Source organism: Toxorhynchites rutilus, chromosome 2, assembly GCF_029784135.1.
Source record: "Toxorhynchites rutilus septentrionalis strain SRP chromosome 2, ASM2978413v1, whole genome shotgun sequence".
In the NCBI taxonomy this organism is placed as follows: Eukaryota; Metazoa; Arthropoda; class Insecta; order Diptera; family Culicidae; genus Toxorhynchites; species Toxorhynchites rutilus.
In genome coordinates, this window is record NC_073745.1 from 316,685,189 (window position 1) to 316,706,060 (window position 20,872).

Genomic DNA, 20,872 nt, shown 5'->3' on the forward strand with positions numbered 1-20,872 from the left:
TTGTTTTCGATTGAAGTTTCTGAGAAAATTCTATAACCGTTTATTCGTCACCCGAATGTATCATTTAACCAAAGGTAACATTTATTTGAATGAAACATTACCCGAATGTAACGTTCACTACAGTGTAACATTTTCCGGAAAGGAGAAAAAAAAACAAATTATGATTTGTTTTGTCAAACCTTCCGGTACTAAGCAAGACCAATTCAATACAACGTGAAGGGAAAACAAACATGGAAATATGTTATTTATGAAATTGAAAAATGATGCGGAAAACTTCACTATTCGAGTTATAGAAAAGCACAGGCAAAATAAAATAAACAAACATTTTTTTCCGTGTCGTTCTTCAAGATCAAAACTTTATTAATGAATTGTTGAATAGAATTTTTCCATTGATCCATAATGTTGTTCCATTAATGATATTTGTTTTGTTTTAGCTATTTAAGGTGGAAATTTGATAAATATTTTAGGTGAGAAATTCTGTAATCTATTCTCGTTAACGAGAAAAGAAAAGAAGAAAGAGGGTAATAGAGAGCCAGAAAAGAATAGAACAATGACAAATTTTGTTCTAAGAGTGAAGCAATTAGGCACATGCTCCAGCACTTGACACATGTTGAAACCACAGATTCGCTCGCTGAACAATACGTTTTGTTTTTGTTTACGACATACTAAAATATGATTAAAAATCGAAAGGTGTTTTTTCGTCAAAGAAGTTTTTTCTTGATTGCACATGTTTTAATCGAGAGCAACGGGTTATGGGTCGAATATTGGAATCGTTGCTTCGATCACGAAAAAAAATCTATTTATTACCGAAGCGGATCGTGACTGTTGGATGTGAAATGGGTATGAGTGACCCGGCGCAAACCATAAAGCAATCTTTTGCTGTGTGTTTAATAGGATTGGTAGGGAATCTCTTCACTATTTGAGCATTTCCTCACCAAATGACGGATAAGCAAAACTCGAGCGGCTCTGATTAGAAATAGCGAAACGTTGAAGTGCATTTGTCACCATAAAAAAATAAACCATAAAAAAATAAACCATAAAAAGATAGAATTTTAGTGGTGACTTCAAATCATAGCTCATAATAATGGAACTCCCAGGTTTGAAAATCCATCAAAGTTGAACTTAATTTTTTTTTTCTTCATTCTGGAAATGCAATAGAAAACTCGGCTACGCCTTTAAAAAAGTTTTTGAATGATTTGGTTTGCTAAATTAATAGAGAATGGTTTTTGAACTATTCATCATTGAGGATGGAATGTAAAAAATTATTTTGGTTTTCATTAAAAATTATCAAAGAAAGAAATTTCATTGAAAAAAAAATTTTTTTTGAAAATTAAAATTCATTTTTCTCGAAAATATGCTTTTAAAATTCTGAAAAAAAATAGATATAAATAGCCCTTAAAATTTCCAACATATTTTCCATACTTCGGACGATGGGCACATTTACATGGAAAAAAATTATCAAACAACTAGTTCAAGTTTTTCTTTGAAAAAATACTATTAATGTTCAATTCGTTACATTTTAATGTATAAATTATCGCATTTTAAATGCTCTGCTAACTTTTCTCTATTTAGAAACATGTCAAACGTGAGAATTTACACACAAAAATGTTACGAGCAAAACATTATTTTTTTCAGGACTCTTCATACAAAAATGACATATATTCAAAAAACTATAAAAGATAGAAAGTTGATGTCTTCAACAAAAGTTTATATTTTAACAAGATCTAAAACTTTGTCGAATACGCTATATCGCTATCTTGACTTTAAACCAAATTCGGATAAGTTATATTTTTTCAAAGGAAACACGAAAAAGTTGTTGTTCGAAAAACTTTTTCCCTGTAAAAGTGCCTATCTTCCGATGTATGGATGACTTGATGGAAATTGTAAGGGCTATTCATATATATATTTTTGGGAATTTAAAAAAAGAGTTTTTGAGAAAAATGAATTTTAATTTTTTAAATAACTTTTTTGTTAGCGAATTTTTTTTCCAAAATTTTTTTTGGTAATATTTTGTGAACATTTAAACAATTTCCTACATTTCATCCTTTGACAAGAATTTTGTGGGTATCATAGTTTTTAAGTTATAAATCTTTGTAAAAAATACGAAAAAAAATTGGCTTTTTCCAAAAAGTAGTATAATTGTTTTTCGAATGTTTCAAGTATGCAAAGTTTCTTAAATGACCCATGTCTTTACACCCACAACGTTTCACTACTATTTGAGATGGTGCTTTAATAAATGATAGTATGCAATCTAAATTCAGAAAAACTATGTATAAGCATCATCAAACACACGAATGCCGAATTAAATTTAAATGTGAGTAAGATTTTTAACCCCTCTGGTATAGATTAAACTGTGGCAACACTGCTTTGTTTGTTTCTATTGGCGTAACACTGCATCTTTCATTTCTGAACCGGGATGTAAGCTCATAGTTTCGAGAACGAGAGCGTGATGCTTGGTGTACAATGTATTGAACCTCTTTGCCGACTGAACGGAGTGGTATGGAAATCACTTCATTCGAAATATGAAATGAAATATGAAAAATGATGAATATTAATTATTGACCCAAAAACTTATTTCAATAGCTTAGAAATTGCTTCGAAAACAGGGTATTGGAATCACTTAAATCTGTATATAAACGAATGCTCGGTCGAAAATCCACTCAGCTCACTGAACTTCTACGTTTACAGGCAAAATGTTGATCACATTTTGTTCGAGAAGTACGTACACTCGGAAGATGCAAAAACTTCAGAGGGAAATGTAAAATACATTGATCGTTTAGCCATTTTTCCATTCACATATTTTGGAAGTCCACGATAAATGGATGAAATAAACAAGGCATCGTGCCATACGTCATACTTGCAACGAAGAACTTAATCTATCACAAAGCATGAATTGACCCAAATTGGGATTTGTTCGCAATTGAATTCAGAAATTGTTTAATCAGTGCACCAGTGGCCGAGTGGTTAGCGTCTCACATTATCATGCCGGGTGTTCGGGTTCGATTCCCGTTCTGACCGGGGGATTTTTCGTTAAAGAAATTTCCCTCGACTTGCACTGTGGTCACGCGTATTCAAGAGCTTGCTCCTAGGAATACATTCAAGGCGTGTTATTTGGCTTAAGAAATCTCAACTAATTATTAATAAATGACGCTAGTTAATGCATACGTTGAGACGGCAAAAGTTCCACAGGGAACGTTAACACCATTCAAAAAGAAGAACTTGTTTAATCAATAATTTAATCAATACACTCAATTGATTACTAAGCCAACGGTATTCCTACGTCAACCTTGCGGTTATATCTTAGGTGTAACCCACCCATAGTTTTTTCTATTCATTTTTTCCTTCGCTTTGGAGTGTGAAAATATCAAGTCAGTCAATTGTTGATCTAATTTCCGGAATAGAAAACCAATCAGGTTTAATTTTTCATGAATTTTTCGTATTTCCATTTTTCGCAAGGACAATGAAGTAACAAGTTTATAGTTGTCATTATAAATTAGGTTCATAATAACCCACATCGTAAAAGTATTCTTTTTGACATAGGACTACGTCTTTCATTTCTATACTGGGGTGTAAGTTCAAAGTTTCGAAAACGAAAGCGTTACGCCGGAGAACGAGATTTTGAGCGTTAATAGCTCCTAAACAACTGAACGAAATGGTATGATAAACATTTCATTCGAAAGATAAAATGTCTACGCGTTATATGCTTGTTACTTTTTGATCCAAAAACTTGTTTCAATAGCCTTAAAATTGCTTTCAAAACAGGCTATTGAAATCACACCAATCGGTATATAAGCGAGTTCGGCTCGGAAATCTACTCAGTTATGATTGCGCAACGATGGTGGTACGATCGCTGAAATGGATGTATTTTTCCCTAACACAGACTTCAAAATCAAGAAGCCTGGGGAAATTGGCATTGCAAAACAGATGCGGGAACTACGGGAACTTTTGTACTCGCTTGCATTTTTGCAAACCGAAACCAGGAAGTTGGGAATATCGGCATTGCAGATACATTCAAGCCGGCAATAATTTTATACCCCCATGCATTTTTACACTACGGAATTCGTTTTGCTAACACGGTCTACAAAAGCAGGTACAAATGCAACACTTTGGCTCGATTAAGACTGCATTGGAAGAACTTCTGAACTTCTACGCATACCGTTTGATGATTAGGCAAAATGTTGCAAATAGTTGCTGCGATAACTATAACATAATGCATTAATTGGTTTAAATTGGGATTTGTTTGCAATTGAATTCGTAGATAGTTTCATTCATTCACTAGTTTAGTCAATAATTTAATCAAAACACACAAAAGATAGCTTTGCGCAGCGGCGATATCGTACCCAATGTGGAACATCCGAGGTGGGATTATTGCTAATTGAAGAAATATAATAGATTACTTAGCCAACGGCAGCCCTACGTCAACCTTGCGGTTATATCATAGGTATAACCCATCTAAAGTTTTTGAGTTTAAACAATTGAAATAATTTACGGAAGTATGCCATACATTTGAGGTGCAGTCCAGTATTTCGTTAGAAACTTCTTAAATTCCAAAACAAATGAAAGGATTTGTTAGAAAGCGATCGGAAATCAGTCCAGTGATTCAAAATTAATTAATTTTCAAAAACTGCTATATTCGCCTAAAGACATCTTCCCCATCAATGGGGCATGTTCCAACAAGTTCATAGATTTTGGGAGTTTAATGTATAAAACTTTGTCATATAACATAGGACGATCCAGTTTATTCAAATCGTTCTAAAGGTTTGCTCAAGCGATCTTTTGATTCAACAACAATTGACAACAAGACTTAATTCTAAACAGGTTTGAGAGTTCTCAGGGACTTAATGTCTAACGCAAAAAAAAAATAAAAATAAAAATTTAAGACTGACAAGTGAAAAGACAATTTATCTAGTTTTGTTCTTTTTCACTTCCTTAAAATCAGACTATACTTCAATTCTGAAGAAAACAACACAACGTACGCTAAAAACAATAAAAAAACAGATTGAAGTAAATTGCGTAGATTTAACCTACGATTTTCTATTTCTGTAAAAATTAAACAAATCTGTAGATCTGTCATCCCTGAGAACCATAGGAGTGCCATCGGCGGCGGCATCGGCATTATAAATGTAAGCCGCGCTCTCCTTACTCATTGACGTCATTCCAAGTTGTTTTTCCCACCGTTTTCGCTTATTCCTCCGCTCTGTCTGGGGCTTTGGACGAGTGATGGAGCTGATGTTTGAGGCGGCAAAACTGGAACAATTTATATTGATACGACACGATTCTGCGTTGTTTCCAATAAAACAAAATATTCGGCTTATCAACCACGAACGAGAATGGTGGCTGTCTCGGAAGCGGCAAACATGATTGACACTATTTCGATTTCGGAAACTGTAAGTTGTGCGTCGGAATGTTTGCTCGTCCGCCTCCCCCTTCAAAGGCAATTATCGGCGGGAGGTTGCACTGAAAAACCATTACATAAAGCTAATTTGTGCCTTCACTTACGTAATACTGCTTCTGTGCAATGCCTTGGAGAAGGAGCCCTGTTACAAAATATAGCTCCCAGTCTGAAAGTACCAAGATAGGAGAGAGAGGAAAAAACCATTTCCGGTCGGATCGATTGATCGATTGTCCAATGTGAAATTCCTTTTGCTGGAAAATGGCACAAACGTGTGGGATGGTGGCGAACCTGTGTGGAATTGGTCTGAGATACCGGTGCAAAAGTGCTTGCACTCTCGATGGAAATTTGAAAGAGGGTAATAACATTGGAAAAAAACAATTGAGTGGCGTTTAAATTGCTGAGAAGGGCAACATTAGATATGTTCATTTCTCAGTGGAACACAATTTTGATTGAGTCTACCTTCTGCTTGTCTTGTAAAATATTCCAACTTAAAACATTGATGATTGTAGGCAATTTTTGAGTTGTGTTTATCCGTTAACATTTCGTTATTTCGACTGTTCAAGTATTTGCAGGAATACAAATTGCTTCAATTGCGGATAGACTGTTCTCTCCGCGGAGGTCAATGATCGCCACTCATGCACCTTACCTTGGTTATTTGGGGCAGTTCGCCAAACATAGCTTCAATCAATGATGCTAAATAAAACGGCAAATGCTATTTTTCACGAACTGTCAATATTCCGTCGCCGCACGTCTCTCGTTCGCTGTTTCTAGTTTCACTCAGCACGAATGAGATGGATACGACGCTTCCATCGCTTCCTGTCATAATTCATTTTCACCTTTCACGAGACCTTTCTAGCCTCCCTTTTCGTTGTTCCGCCTGGCTTGGAAAAACGGTGGTTTCTTTTTGGAATAGTGCCTATGTTAACGGAGCTAGCCCCGTGGGTGGTAATCAAATGATTGCGTTTAGTTCCTACTTCAAATGATCCGCGACCCGGGGCTGTTTCTCGATTCAATTGGAATCATGACTTATTATTTTTCTTCTTCGACGCGGTACTTTCTGCTTTTTGGAAATCCCGCGCTTAATATGTTTCTTATGAATATGAATTTGTTACAGACCTAAGGTATTTAAGGAAGGAAGTGGTGTGTGAGGATTTAGGAATTTAGATGTCATGTGATGGTAAACGGGACGTTGTAACCAAGCTTTTAATCACGCGTAATTTTATTGCCAGACAAAATATTCATGGTTCAGTATCATCTGTTTATCTGACTCCTTGAAATGACACGAAGAACACACTGAGTGAGTTCTCCTTGGTAGGACAATGTCGCTAAGATTTGAAACCGTTCTAATTTCAGACATTTTTTTCAAATTAATCAAAGTAGTGCTCTCACTCTACCACGAGGCGACCCGGGATATCGCTAAGAAATCACAACGAATTGGACCCAAAAGTCTTTCGCATCCACACCATTACATTCACTTTCAAGAAATGGATTTTTGAAACTCGAAAATGTTGGAAATCTATTTGGTTTGAATTCGGAAACATGGATTTGGAATTGTAACCCCATTGGCGTTCTGCTGTGTAATGCTCAATAAAACCTACGGAAATTTCTATCTTTCGATTAATGTAGTTTTCTGTCGCTTGGGATGGGTTCCGAAGCATAAAGAGTTTTCCATTATGGTTCTGCGTATCCGTTAAGATAGTTTTTTTTCTGGCAAGAAATTACTTTTGTTAACACATTAACAAACATAAGTTTTGAAGTTTTTCACCTCTAAAAAGTTACTTAAATCCACTAATTGCGAAGTTCCATTGCTGTATCCTGTATAAAATTTTCTTATATTTCTAATGGTGGCAACAGAATTGTCCTACGTAGCGTAATTTTTGAATTAGAGCCAGTTTAAGGTAAACAGGGCCCGAAACAGAGAAATGTTCAATAACTCTGTCATTGTTGGAATTCGAACATATGCGTAGAAGGATTTTTATTATCAAATTTGATCCGTTATCACCTCCTGAAATAATTAAGATTTTTATATTAGAAAGGTATTTTACGACTTTAAGGGGATGAATAAAAAATTAAATTCTTCTATTATGATCAAAAAACGAAAAATGTATAAAAAACAAATAAAAAAAAATATTTTTTTTGACTCGATTATATACAGTGAAAAGAAATCGAAGACTGTATAAGATCGAGTCCGCGCTGTATTGCATTTTCTTCTTTATTAGTTCCGATTCTACTCTCAATTATTTCTTTCGTCGTTCTTTTTACTTTTCTTCTCTTTATTTTTTATATTTATTTTTATTCATTCAATTTCTTCTTTTTCCCGCTCATTTAGTTATTTGTTTTCATAAATTCAAATTTATTTCTCCATCCGCTTCACCGTTCTTCTCTTTATTTTCTTTTTTTGGCAGACTTATCTCACTTCTTAACTAGGCGAACCTAGCCAGAATTTTCACCTGCCCCCGGGCTTCTGAATGCCAAAGGGGGACTAGGCTCTGCGGAATGCACGTATCTGCATGCTCGTGCTGTTTTAGTCCTGACCGAGGAATTGTCGGACAATCGCGCAGGTGCTAAGGATGACCGACTTTTGGATGCCGGCCAATTCCTTCTCGATGTTCAACACCTTTAGCGCTTCCAGAAGTGTCTTCGGGATAATTCCAGTTCCAGAGAGAACGACTGGAACAATTCTTGGGACCTCCCTTAGCCCCCACAGTTCCTTGAGCTCCACGGCCAATGGTCGGTACTTGCAGATTTTGCGACCGTGGGTCTCCTCCAGATTCTGGTTCAGTGGAATAGCGACATCGATGATGGTGACTTTGCGGTCGCTCTTGTCGTAAACCATTATATCTGGGCGGTTGTGGTGGATCGAGAGGTCGGTCAGAACAGTGCGATCCCAGTACAGCTTGAAACGGTCATTTTCCAGGACAGGTGCAGGCAGGTACCGGTAGTTTGGTACGTTGTCTTCCAGCAGAGCACATTGGAGCGCCAGTTGTCGATGAACAATACGGGCCACGTTGTTGTGGCGCTCGGTGTAGGCTGCGTTGGCCAAAACGGGACAGCCTCCCATAATGTGCTCTATGTTTTCACCTGGTTGATGACACATCCGGCAAATGTCATCAACGTCTTGATGCCAGACGTACCGCCTGCAGTTTCTCGTCGGCATTATCCTGTCCTGGATGGCTATCATGTCGGCTTCTACTACTGAAGAGAGTTCACCACGCGTTAGCCACATATTAGATGCGGCCTTGTCGACGTGTGGCCGGTCCAGTTGATGGGGGTGGGCACCATGCACTGCCTTCTGCTTCCAAGCTGCAATCTTCTCCTCCACTGTCTGCAGATTGCAGTTGAGTTGGTACTCCGCTTGCGCCAAGTGCAGAGCGCTGTATCCTCTGTCGGCGGCGCAGACAGCCCGGTATAGCGCGTTTTGGTTGGCGCGTTCTGCGAAGTACTCGCGCAGTTGTCGTACCTGGGCAACACACAGTGCAGAAATGTCGACGATTCCAAGTCCCCCTTCTTTGCGTGGTAGTGAAACTCTCTCCAGTGCCGATTGAGGATGGTGCATTCCGGCTTCTTTGAATGCTTTCCTCATCCTCCTCTCAAGGTCCTCTAGGTCAGTTTTGCTCCATTTGACTACACCAAAACTGAAGGTCAGCAGGGGAACCGCGAATGTGTTCATCGCGCGTACCTTGTTCCCCGCGTTGAGGAAAGTCCTCAGGACACAGTTCACTCGACTCAAGAACTTGTCTCGCAGCTCCGTCTTGATGTCGGAGTGGCGAATCCCGGTGAGCTGTCGGAATCCAAGATATTTATAGGATTCGCCACGAACCATGTCTCTTATAAACTCGCCGTCATAGACCTCGTAACCTCCGGGTTCGGTAAGTTGTCCTTTCAGCAGGTGGACACAGCGACACTTGTCGAGGCCGAACTCCATACAGATGTCCCTGCTTATTTCTTCGACAACCCGGATAGCTACACCTAGACGCTGACGTGAATCAGCGTAGACCTTGAGATCGTCCATGTAAAAGGTATGGGTCACTTCTTCGTGGGCGCCGTCGCCATACCTTATTTTATAGCCATGACCGTTTCTATTGAGCGTCCTACTGAGGGGGTTCAGTGCCAGACAAAACCAAAGCGGGCTGAAAGAGTCGCCTTGGAATATCCCCCTCTTTATCTGCAGCGTTCTAGCCTGCAACACATTTTCCCCATCACTAAGGTGCAGAGACGTGCTTCACTGCCTCATCGCATGCTGCAGGAACCTAACGACGACGGGATCAATTTTGTAGAGCTCCAATACCCGGACGAGAAACGAGTGAGGTATGGAGTCATAAGCCTTCCTGTAATCGATATAGGCCATGCTTAGGTTCCGCTGGTTATAAACCGCCTGGCCGACTATGGCTGCGTCGATGATGGCCTGGTCTTTGCAGCCATGCGTATTTTTTCTGCATCCTTTCTGCTCTTCTGCGATGATATGGTGTTGTTCGCAGTGGGCAGAAACTTTGGCGGTTATGATGCTGCTTAATATCTTGTACAGACTCGATAGGCACGTTATCGGCCTGTACTTTGATGGGTTCAATGTGTTGCTGTCTTTCGGGAGGAGGAATGTGACGCCACGGGTGGCGAATTCAGGGAGGTTGTGTGGGTCACGTAGCACCTTGTTGAAGCACTCAGCTATCTTTTGATGTGCGACGGTCAGCTTCTTGTGCCAGAAGTTCTGAACACCATCGGGGCCCGGTGCTGCCCAGTTCCTCAGGTACCGCGTGGCTTCGCGGACATCGTTCTCTTCGACGATGATAGCTGGCATCTCTCCAATTTCACCACAACTCTCCTCCTCCCGTCTTAACCACATTTGCCCGTCGCGATGTTGTACTGGGGTCTCCCAAATACCAGCCCAGAAGTTCGTCACATCGCTAATATCTGGCAAACCTTCGCGGTAGTCGGGCTTCTCGTCGCTAATGTGGTCGTAGAACGCTTTTTCGTTATCTCTGAACATCCGATTTTGTTCCTGGCGCTTTGCAGAGTCAGAGTAACGTTTCAGCCGTTTTGTAAGGACGCTCAATTGCTGTACCAGTGTGTCGAGTTTTTCCGTCAGCTGGTGAGCTCCCAGCTGGCGAAGTTCAGTAGGCCGCACGATCACAGCAACTTGGCGACATAATTTCGCCGATCTGCTGCCTCTTTTGTACGCCATCAGTCTTCCAATTGCGGCGCGCTTGTTTAGGATCCGTTGCTCCAATCTCCTTCGCCATGGAGGCTCACGCCTTTCACGGAGATGTTGGAGCAGTCCGCCTCTTGGCCTAATACGGTATCCTAAACTTTTGGCGGTCGCCACAGCAGCACAGTATACTTTCAGTTGCAGCTCCTCCATGTTCTCAGCATCAACCAAGTGCAGCGGAAGAACGTGCTCGTTCATGAGCTTTACTGCACTTGTCAGCCTGCGGGAATGCTGCAACTTCGGGATCCTGGGGCGCGACAATGGGTCTGTGTCGCGGAACTGTGAGATCGCCTCGTCGTAGTGGAAGACCAGATCGCGTAGTAGTTGTTGATCTGGCTGTGGGTCTTCCGGCTCAGGGGGTTGTTGTACTGTGGCCTCCACTGGTGCTGATTCGCGTGCCCCACTCGCGAATGAATTGCTCAGCCGTACTGAACTTCGTCTCGACACATCGCTTGCTCTGTTGTTCCTGGAGCTTATTTCTCTCTGCACCTGCTGCTTGATCTCGTCGATTTGCGTTTGGGAGAGCATGTTGTTGCGTACTATCGCTCTACGCCTCGCGTTCATCGCGTTCTGATCAAGCCTCCCGACGAACTCTGGATACGCTTCCTCGAACATTGTTAGTATTCGAGGGCGACCGCTCATGTCCGTCTCCAAAGCAGTGCAGATGTAATAGGCGCGGATCACGAATTCGTTCATTTCGTGTGTCCACATGATCCGGCGCCTAGTGGTACCCACGAGTGTGGACGACTGCCGTCTGGCAGTCACAACACGCCTCGTAGGCGCAGCGTTTCTTGGGTGATGTCGATGGCTGCTGTTTCCGTGTGGCGGTAGCTCTTCGGGTTGAACCCGGCTGGTGGCCCGCTCTTGCACCTCGCCCTCCAGCCGCAGGACCAGCTCCAGTTCGGGGACCCTCCTCGGGCGATCGCATTCTAAGTATTCTTCGTGAACGTAGCTCCATTTTCTGGGTGTATCTTCTTTGCCAGGGAGACAGCGGGTTGGCAAGGCCTCCATGACCCGGGAGGCCTTCCCCGGGAGAGATATAGCGCTCTGACTCGCTCGCACCCCCTCACTTAGCCACTTTCGACACCCGTTCTCGGAGCCAAGACCAGGTGTGTGTTTCCAGTTCACGCCCGATCTAAAAATGTCGTCATATGATCTTCGTGGAGGCGTGAGATAGGAACATTTGAGACCAACGGGCAGGCTCCTACCCTATGTTGATCCCCATTTGAGAACCTCTCTATATTCTTTGATTGAACTTTTCTATATTCTTTGATTTTTTTTTCTTTTAATTTTTATTTTTCCCACTTATTTCTTCATTCGTTGGTTTCTAAGATGTGATATTGATCATATTGATTTTTTCATACAAAAATCATCATTTCATCATTTTGCCCCAATATCATTTCAAACAATTCGTGATTATTATATACAGGGCGGAATCGATTATATACAGTTTCGGATTTATTTTCACTATTTTCACAGAGGATCATATTTAATGGAAAAAATCCTGCTACGCATATGTTGAAATTTCAGCAATGACAGATTTATGGAATTTTCTTTTTGTTACAGACTCTGGTTGCCTCAAACTGGCTCTACATTAAAAAGTACAGTGCGGTTTTTTTGTGCGGTTTTCTGTTCTTGTGCGGTATATGAAAAGGAGCATTTTTGACGAAGTTATCGTCCATTAAGTTTTTTTTCGATAATTTATATTTCAGTGCGAAAAAGCATATTTGCGTCTCAATTATCCACTTCTGAAATCATTCCCCTCCTCCCATCAAATTCTCTAAGTTTTTCTAAGTTTTTGCATGACATGATATCTAACAGCATCTCGTTTCGGCATGCAACTAAATGCACAAAATAGCCACGCGCAACCGAAAAGACAAACTGTCCCATCGCAAAGCAGGGAAACAAAAGGAAAATGAACGGTGAACGGCGTGGATTTGAGTTATTTTCTTGGGGGAAACTTTTTTTATGCGGTCCCTATCTACCGCACAAAAAAAGTTTTTTTCAAAATGTGTACCGAACACGGTTTTTTGATGCTACTGGTGAAGTTTTGCACGATTTTTTTATGCCGTCCTTATGCCCGCACAAAAAAAAGGTTTGCCTGTACGCTACAGAAGATTATTCTGTTGCTTCCCTTAGTAAGATGAGAAAATTTAGTACAGAATATAGTTGGGAAAAATCAAAGTTAGTGGAACATTTTGGAAGTAGAAAACTTCTAAGTTATTAATTTTAATGTATTATTATTAATTTTATCCTAAAAATTCATATTGAACTTGATTGTTTCTATCAATTTAATTAAAGCTTTCTAATCGCTCTACAATTTGTTCTTTGACAATCAACTTATATCTATTCTTATTTCGCTGCAATATAGATTCATTCCTGTTGAAAATTCAAGCAAAATTCAAGCAAAATAATTATTTCTACAATAACCATGGATAACAGCTGCTACAATCATCCTCAATAGTTTCAGGGTCTTTTTCGGACATGCTACTATAGAGATTCGTCATTCGCAGGCGGAGATATTTTTCCAAGTATAAAGTCCAACAAGTCGAGAAACTTGATGAATTATGGCATAGCTATAAGAAGAAATAATTTCAGGTATGAATCCAATTTTTTTACTGTCCATTATTTTTCATTTGTTATCCTCTTGTAGGTGACGAATTTCATGCCAACTCGTCTTAGAAGTTGGCAGCATCATCTCAGATAGCAGTGCAACGTTGTAGATGTGAAGACATTGGTCATTTAAGCTTGAAATATTTCAAAAAATGAATTGAAAAAATGAAACAACTTTTTGAAAGGGCCAAAGTTTTTTTTTAAATTTACTCATTTTACTCAAAAACTATAATACCTACAAAATTATATAGGAATTTGTTTAAATTTTCATAAAAAATACAAAAAAAAATGTTTTAAAATAACGCTGAAAAAAAATATTTTCAAAATTGAAATTTATTTTTTTCAAAAACGTTTTCTTTTTAAATTTTCAAAAATCATACATGAATAGCCCTTAAAATTTACAACATTTCATCCATACATCGGAAGATGGAAACTTTTACAGGGAGAAAGTTTTTCTAACAACTTTTTCATGTTTTTTTTTTTAAATCCTGATAGCGATTTGGTGCATTCGACAAAGTTTTAGATCACTATCCGTTTCATCACTGGTTCTTTTAGCTTTAAAGTGAGATTTTTTTTTGAAATTTTGAGTTTTTTTTTCAACTTTTTTTTCGAAAAATTTATACTTAAGAATTGAAAAAAGACCTACAAAATGTTGGTTAAAGAATGAAATGTAGGAAATTATTTAAGTCAAACAAATAAATTAACAAATCAAACTTTGAATCAAACACAGCTCGTATCATTTCAGTGTATAAATTATCACGAATGTCATATTCTCCATTTTTTTTTCTATATAGCAACTTCAAGAACATGTTGAACGCAAAAATTTACACACCAAAATGTTACGAGGAGTTTTGAAGGAGTCTCCATACAAAAATGCCATAAATTACAGAAACTTATTGGATGTCACTAACGTTCCTAGTGGAACTTTTGCCTTCTCATCGTGGGTATTACTAGTGTTATTTTTATTAATAGTACTTAGTTGAGATTTCTATGTCCTGAATGTACTCTGGAATGGCAAACTAAAAAATACGCATGACCACAGTGCAAGTCGGAAGAAGTGTCTTTGACGAAAAATTCCCCGGCTAAAACGGGAATCGAGCCCGAAACCCCGGCATGATAATGTGGGACGCTAACCACTCGGCCACGGGAGCACCGAGCAAATTACAGAAACAGAAATTAAACGTTTAGTCGAGATTTCAACCTTTTTTTTGCTCGCGATGGGCCAAGTTTGCTTTCATTGAAGAGTATAATAGAAATGTTTCCAAATATATATTGCGGACATCGATGCAGCATAGATAGGGGAGAGTGATACAAAACGCACCATTTAAGCAAATCAGTCATTTACCGCGCTTGTTGTAATTGATACATGCTGTTTAACATCTAGAATACTTCTTCCATCACTGCCAATTATATCCCTGATGTGATTTTATATAAAATACTCGAATTTGCATGGAATTTTTAATATTTCCGTCGACGGTTCAAAATATAGGGTGGGGTAAAATGCCATAATCCATGGACAGAACGCATCATAACAACTTGGTTAGACGTAGCAAAACAAACGAGCACAGCGCACACAGTGGGGTTGCAGGATGCCCGAAATTTCAATGTTTTGTTATTGATAAGTTAATAAGAGTACTTCTGTTTGTTATATTTAATAAAAAAACATATTCGATGCTAGACACAGCTTATTGAAAATTCATTACATGAATAAATTTTCAAATAAATAGTATAACACCAATAAACTTGTTGCAATTTTATCGCATTATGCAATCAATTAGATCCACTATGCAACCGAAGAACCGAAGGGCTGACATCCCTATCCCAACCAATACAAATTGAGCGTAGGCTGCATAGAAAAGGCTCAAGCGTATAAGTATCTTTTGTTCTTTTCGTAATGTGATTGTGGTCAATTCAGTCGTGCTGTCAACTTCCTTTTGTTTGTTCCGCAATGTGAGTGCGGCTTGGGGTAATTACTATGCTTATGATTTTCTATGCGAGCCACAAAAAATGGTTACATGCCAGGGCATTGGTCAAAACGAACGTTTGTTTTTGTAACCTACGTAACGAATATTTTTTTCCTGTGCATTCTGCCCCAATTATTGTTTTCACAATTTTTGACCAAATTTTTGTAAAATATGACAAGTTGGTCTGATTTTTAAGTGTGATCATAAAGTTCAATGATTCGTTGTGGAATATCCTGATATTTAAACATTGATTAACCGCAAAATCTTACGAAGCAAGCATGAATATTTACAGATAAGGCAGATGCATTAGTGTTTGACGTAAGACTGCGTCTTTCATTTCTATACTGGGGTGTAAGTTCAAATTTTCAAAAACGAAAGCGTTACGCCGGAGAACGAGATTTTGAACGTTAATAGCTCCTAAACAACTGAACGAAATGGTATGATAACCACTTTATTCCAAAAATAAAATGCTACGCGTTATATGCTTTTTACTTTTTGATCCAAAAACTTATTTCAATAGTCCTAAAATTGCTTTCAAAACAGGCTATTGAAATCACACCAATCGGTATATAAGCGAGTGCCGCTCGGAAATCCACTCAGTTATGTTTGCGCAACGATTGAGGTACGATCGTTGGAATGGATGGATGTTTCCCAAACACAGACTTCAAAACCATGGAGCCTGTGGAAATCGACATAGCAAATTAGATGCAAGCAGCGGGAACTTTCGTACTCATTTGCGTTTTTGCAAATTGGAATGTTTCTCTAACCACAGATTTCAAAAATGGGAAAATGGGGGAAAATTGAAATAGCAAAATAGATGCAAACCACGGGTACTTTTGTACTTGCTTGCATTTTTTCAAACTGGAATGTGTTTTCCCAATACAGATTCCGAAACCAAAAAGTTGGGAAAATCGGCATTGCAGATACATTCAAGTCGGCAATACTTTTATGCCCCCAAGTATTTTTACACTCCGGAATTCGTTTGTCTACAAAAAAGAGTACAAATGCAACACTTTGGCTCGACTATTCAAGACTGCATTGGAATAAATCTCTTCATGTCGCCAGCTCACTGAATTTCTACGCAAACCGTTTGATGATTAGGCAAAATGTTGATAACTATTTGCTGCGATAACTACTACCATAATGCATGAATTGACTCAAATTGGGATTTGTTTACAATTGAATTCGTAAACAGCTTCATTCATACACTAGTTTAATCATTACACACAAAAGATATCTCTGCGCAACGGCGATATCGTACCCAATGGGGAACATTCGAGGTGGGATTATTGCTAATTGAAGAAATACAATTGATTACTTAGCCAACGGCAGCCCTTCGTCAACCTTGCGGTTATATCATAGGTATAACAAATCCATATTTTTTTCATAATTTATATCTTATTTTATTATGATGGACATGTTTGTGTACTGCGGATATGTGGAAGAGATTACTGCGAATTGAGATGAATAAAGTAATATATCATTTTACATGACTAATCTAAAGATTTTTGACAATTGATGGCTTGGGCCATTTTACCTCAAGGGTGCGTTTTGTACAGTTCTCCCCTACTGTAGCTGTGTGTTTCGAAGCATTTTTTCTTAGTTTATAAAATATTTCAAATTATTTCTATGCTCAATTTTCTAACTGTTCTATTTGCTTCCTTCCATTTCAGGTGAGCTTACGACGGAAACCCGTTATTCTCCTAAACCCAGGAGTAGTGTATTGAGGTGAAAAGTCATTCAAAGGTATTAAAATGTATGCTTCCGTTTTTTTAATTCCAATATTATTTGTGTTGATTTTTGGAACAACACGAACTGTGTTCTGTGTTTGGGTTAGGCTCTATTTTGGTACAAGGCAGGGTAAAAAGAGTACAAAACATTTGTTCCGACATATTTCTTTCTCGCCAATGTTTTGCCTGCGGGCGCGGGAGGCGTAGGCAAGAGTCGCTGTAGTCGTTGTTATTTTATTTGATATTGACTAGTTCAGGCTGTTGTACCAACAATTCGCGATCAGAGCGCGCGCGGGCGAACGGAATCGCTTTCTATTCACGGGAAGAGAAATAAAACCATTCACAGCCAGCCCAGCATATATAGAGCCCCAGCGCGTTGAGCAGCATTTGGTTGCAATTTTTGCCAGCTAATGGTGGATGGTGGGAGGAGATGATAGCGCGGAACGGAGAAAGAGAAAGTCATCGCTCTCTTCTCGTCTATGCGCGCCGCCGCCGCCGCCACTAAACGACAGATATTAATGCTAAATTAACTTTGCAAACAATGGGAGATCACAATTTATGTTTTTCTTTCTTGATCCAAATCGCTGTGCTGTTTCCTGTGTGAGGCAGAAATGTTGTCTAGCTCTGCATTTACATAGGGAGAGCGCCATAATGCCATTTTTAGACGCGGTTAACATTCGAGCCGCGCCGCGACTGTGTGGATTCAGTAGAAAACGTCTGTTGATGATGCTGCACAATAACTAATCTCTCGCAGATTGCTGTTTCTATATTTACACAAACGTGTTATGCATTATGATGTGTGCGCGCCGGTTCAGCGGTCGCGTTTGTCAATGGCACTGATTTTTTTTTTATAACTCGGTTGTGCTTCAGATGCACAACGATGGTTCTGATGCCTAATCAAAATTGAAAAACTGAATTCATATTTTTTTCGTTTGACCCAAAACTATCTGATCCACATCATTGTCACAACATGACACGAATGTGAACAAAAGTCCTTCAAACAGACCACTCCTGCCTTTCACCACCGGCTTCTCGGCAGGAGCATTCCAAAGCAATCGCAACGGAAACGTAGTCTATTCTCCTAGAGTATAGAATGTTGTATATATCCACTCTATATTGATCCACTGTGTTAACCAACGAATAAAACCTATATGCTCCCCGTGTGCATTGGGCATTGGTACATCGTGAATAACTGTAAAGTAGTAGTAACATGACATGTGTTGTTTACACACCATTCGATATCTCGAGTCGCACGAATATTTAGCAGAAAAGGATATTGATTTCTCGCTATCGACCTTAGCCTGTAACAGCAAAACAACCTCACACGCCTCGATAGACCCAGGGAAACGTGTCATATGGGAGCTGAAATTATTAACAAACGCCGCCGTCACCGTCCCTACCTGGAAGTTTAAATGTCAGGTGGAGAATAGATCGATTGTTGTTTTCTTGGCGCTGCTGCTGGTAAAAGAAAAAAAATACACAGAAAAGCGTTTTCATTGGAAGAAGTTATTCTGTTGATGTGCAGACATCGCTTCTAATTGGTAATTAGTATTGGGGCGCATTCGGATTTTTGGGTTCACCTGTCATAACACGGCGAACGAAAAAAAGGGGGGAGCTTTTTTCTCACGTCTTTTCTTTTGTAGCTACCCATATTTTTTGCTCCATTTTTTTGTTCAATTGATAAGTAGGTGTGGGGTGTCTGAAACGACATAATTTTTGGAGCCGACTATTATACTGAGATAGATTTTTTAGAAGACAAGATGTTTGAATTTCTATGAAGGTAAGCGCCATGCACTGGAAGGATCTGAAATTTTGTACATATACAGTAGGATGCCAATGAAAATGGTCATCTCGAATTTTAAAAAGTTATCCCATATAAAAAATGTTCACCACCTCGAAAAAACACCCTATGCAAAATGTCAACTCAATCGAACATAAGGGAGAGTGACGAAAAGTTAAAGTTTTAGTTTTTTGAAAATCAAAAAACCACCCAAAAGGGTAGTAAAGGAAATCGGGGTTTTCGAAAAAAAATGTTGATACCAAATGTCTTAAAATTGCATAAAAGAGAGATCTAGTGTCATCTAAAAATTTTTTTTGTCAAAAATCGGCACTCTGGGACTTTTTTTTCGGAGTGCGAAACGCGAAGTATGGTTTTGGGTGCCAATAACAATAATTATCTCGATTTTTCATTTGGAACTTGCTACGAAATGTTGATTTGCACAATAATATATCCTGTGCATAATATTAGCTCATTCGGATTCATTCACTGTTGTCACAAACGTTAAAGTTAGAGTTTTTTTTTTAAAACGAAAAATCACCGAAAATCGAGGTTTTTTGAAAAAAAATCCAATGCCAAATGTCTTAAAACTGCATTACTCGTCGAGATTTACAGTTATCTCGAAATTGATTTCGTCAAAAAAAATTGTTTTTTTTTGTCAAATTTTTTTTTTTTTGCGCTTGGTCGTTTTTCCGCCTGTAAAATCTTTTTAATAAAAATATTTTTTTTTGTGATAACTGCAAATCTCGACGTTCCATGCAATTTTAAGACATTTGGCATCAAAAAAAAGAAAAAATTCCGAAAACCCCGAGGGGCAGGGCGATTTTTGAAATTTTAGGGTCAAATTTTTCCCATACATTCATTGGCACCCTAGTAATACAGCCATTGCATGCCAAACCCATATACTGGTTCTCAGATTTATGTGAAAAGTAGTAGTTTTGTTTCTTATCGAAAAATATTAGACCCGTATTTTTTCATTTTTCAATTAGGGTGCCCCTTTCTATAACTCAAAAACAAAAGAAGAAGCCTTCTGATTTTAGTATAGTTATGTAAAAAAAACTCCAGCTTTCAAGAAAAAATTGGAAAAAAATATAGCGCCTTTCATTCCACAGCCATTTAAACAGTGAATAACAAATACAATCAATAATTTCAAAAACAAAATCCTATTTTTTGCAAGTTATATTTTTCCAAGAAAGACCAGCGAATTGGCTTCAATATGATATGTCGATCATCTGAATCGGACAAACAGTTCAAAAGAAAATCATTTTTGGAAAAAAGGAGAAAATTTTGATTTTTCAGACCCTAAAATGGACATGGGCACCCTAATAAAAAAAAACAAAAAAACGAGTCTAATATTTTGCGAAAAGGAACAAAATTACCACTTTTCACGAAAATCTGAAAACCACTATACTGCCCAAATTTGCATGGTTGACGTACGCGCCAACTGTGTTTTTCAATTGAATTAAAAAAACAAAAATCATAAAATCCCTCCGGCCCACTTTTATGTCTATTATCTATTTAATATCTTTTGAATAGAAACAGATCATTCTGTATAAATTGTTCCTAGTCATGGTTATTCAGCTAAAAACAAGAACACAAAAAATTCTCGTATGCTGCTCTTCTTTTTCGTAGCACACCTCGATACAGAGGGCTTCCTCTCCTTGTATCGAGCTGTGTGTGTATGTGTGTAACATCATCATTAGCCATGAATGATATCCGCTCGTTGTGTTATGCTAACTCACTCGCATCTGTGTTTTCATTCTATTATATTTTTGGTGTCCGTCTCTAGCCCTGAGAACGCCCTTGTGGAAAAAAAAAACTCTATTCCATACTCCTCCTTCACCCGACAAGAAAAGAATCCTCTCCCGCTCCATGCTTTGCGGCAACCATGTTGCTTCGAGAGAAGTGTTGAAGCGAAACGAGAAGTGGTGTGGCTTCAAATCGCGCATGGCTTATTTAAACCAAACGGGCAGAAACGAATGTATCAGTTGCTCGTTATTGACAGCTCTGTTTGGGAATGCACACAAATCGCCAGAACAAATGTATGGGAAAGTAGAAATGCTTCCAGTTTTCATTAATTTAAACTGTTTAGGCATTAGTGGATTGTACTGTATAGTATATCAAACGAATCTTAGAGAATTTCCGATTCCATTGCACAATGGTCCGGGAGATGCATTTAAGTGGAAATTA

At 38.7% G+C, this 20,872-nt stretch overlaps 1 protein-coding gene and 1 pseudogene across 10 annotated transcripts in view; both read left to right on the plus strand.

Annotated features, from left to right (window-relative positions):
* The window catches only part of LOC129764506 (protein split ends), a 268,076-nt gene that overhangs the window by 156,513 nt on the left and 90,691 nt on the right, over window positions 1–20,872 (plus strand). For 2 of the 10 annotated variants that reach the window (XM_055763638.1, XM_055763637.1), the window contains one exon: window positions 16,849–16,931. The exons of 4 other annotated variants lie outside the window; for them this stretch is intronic. The gene's annotated coding sequence lies outside the window, so the exon portion shown is untranslated. Of the gene's footprint in view, window positions 1–13,178; window positions 13,197–16,848; window positions 16,932–20,872 lie in introns of those variants that run through there. 4 more of the 10 variants (XM_055763636.1, XM_055763635.1, XM_055763640.1 and 1 more) reach the window with 3 other exon arrangements.
* LOC129772293 (U4 spliceosomal RNA) lies at window positions 4,315–4,479 on the plus strand (annotated as a pseudogene).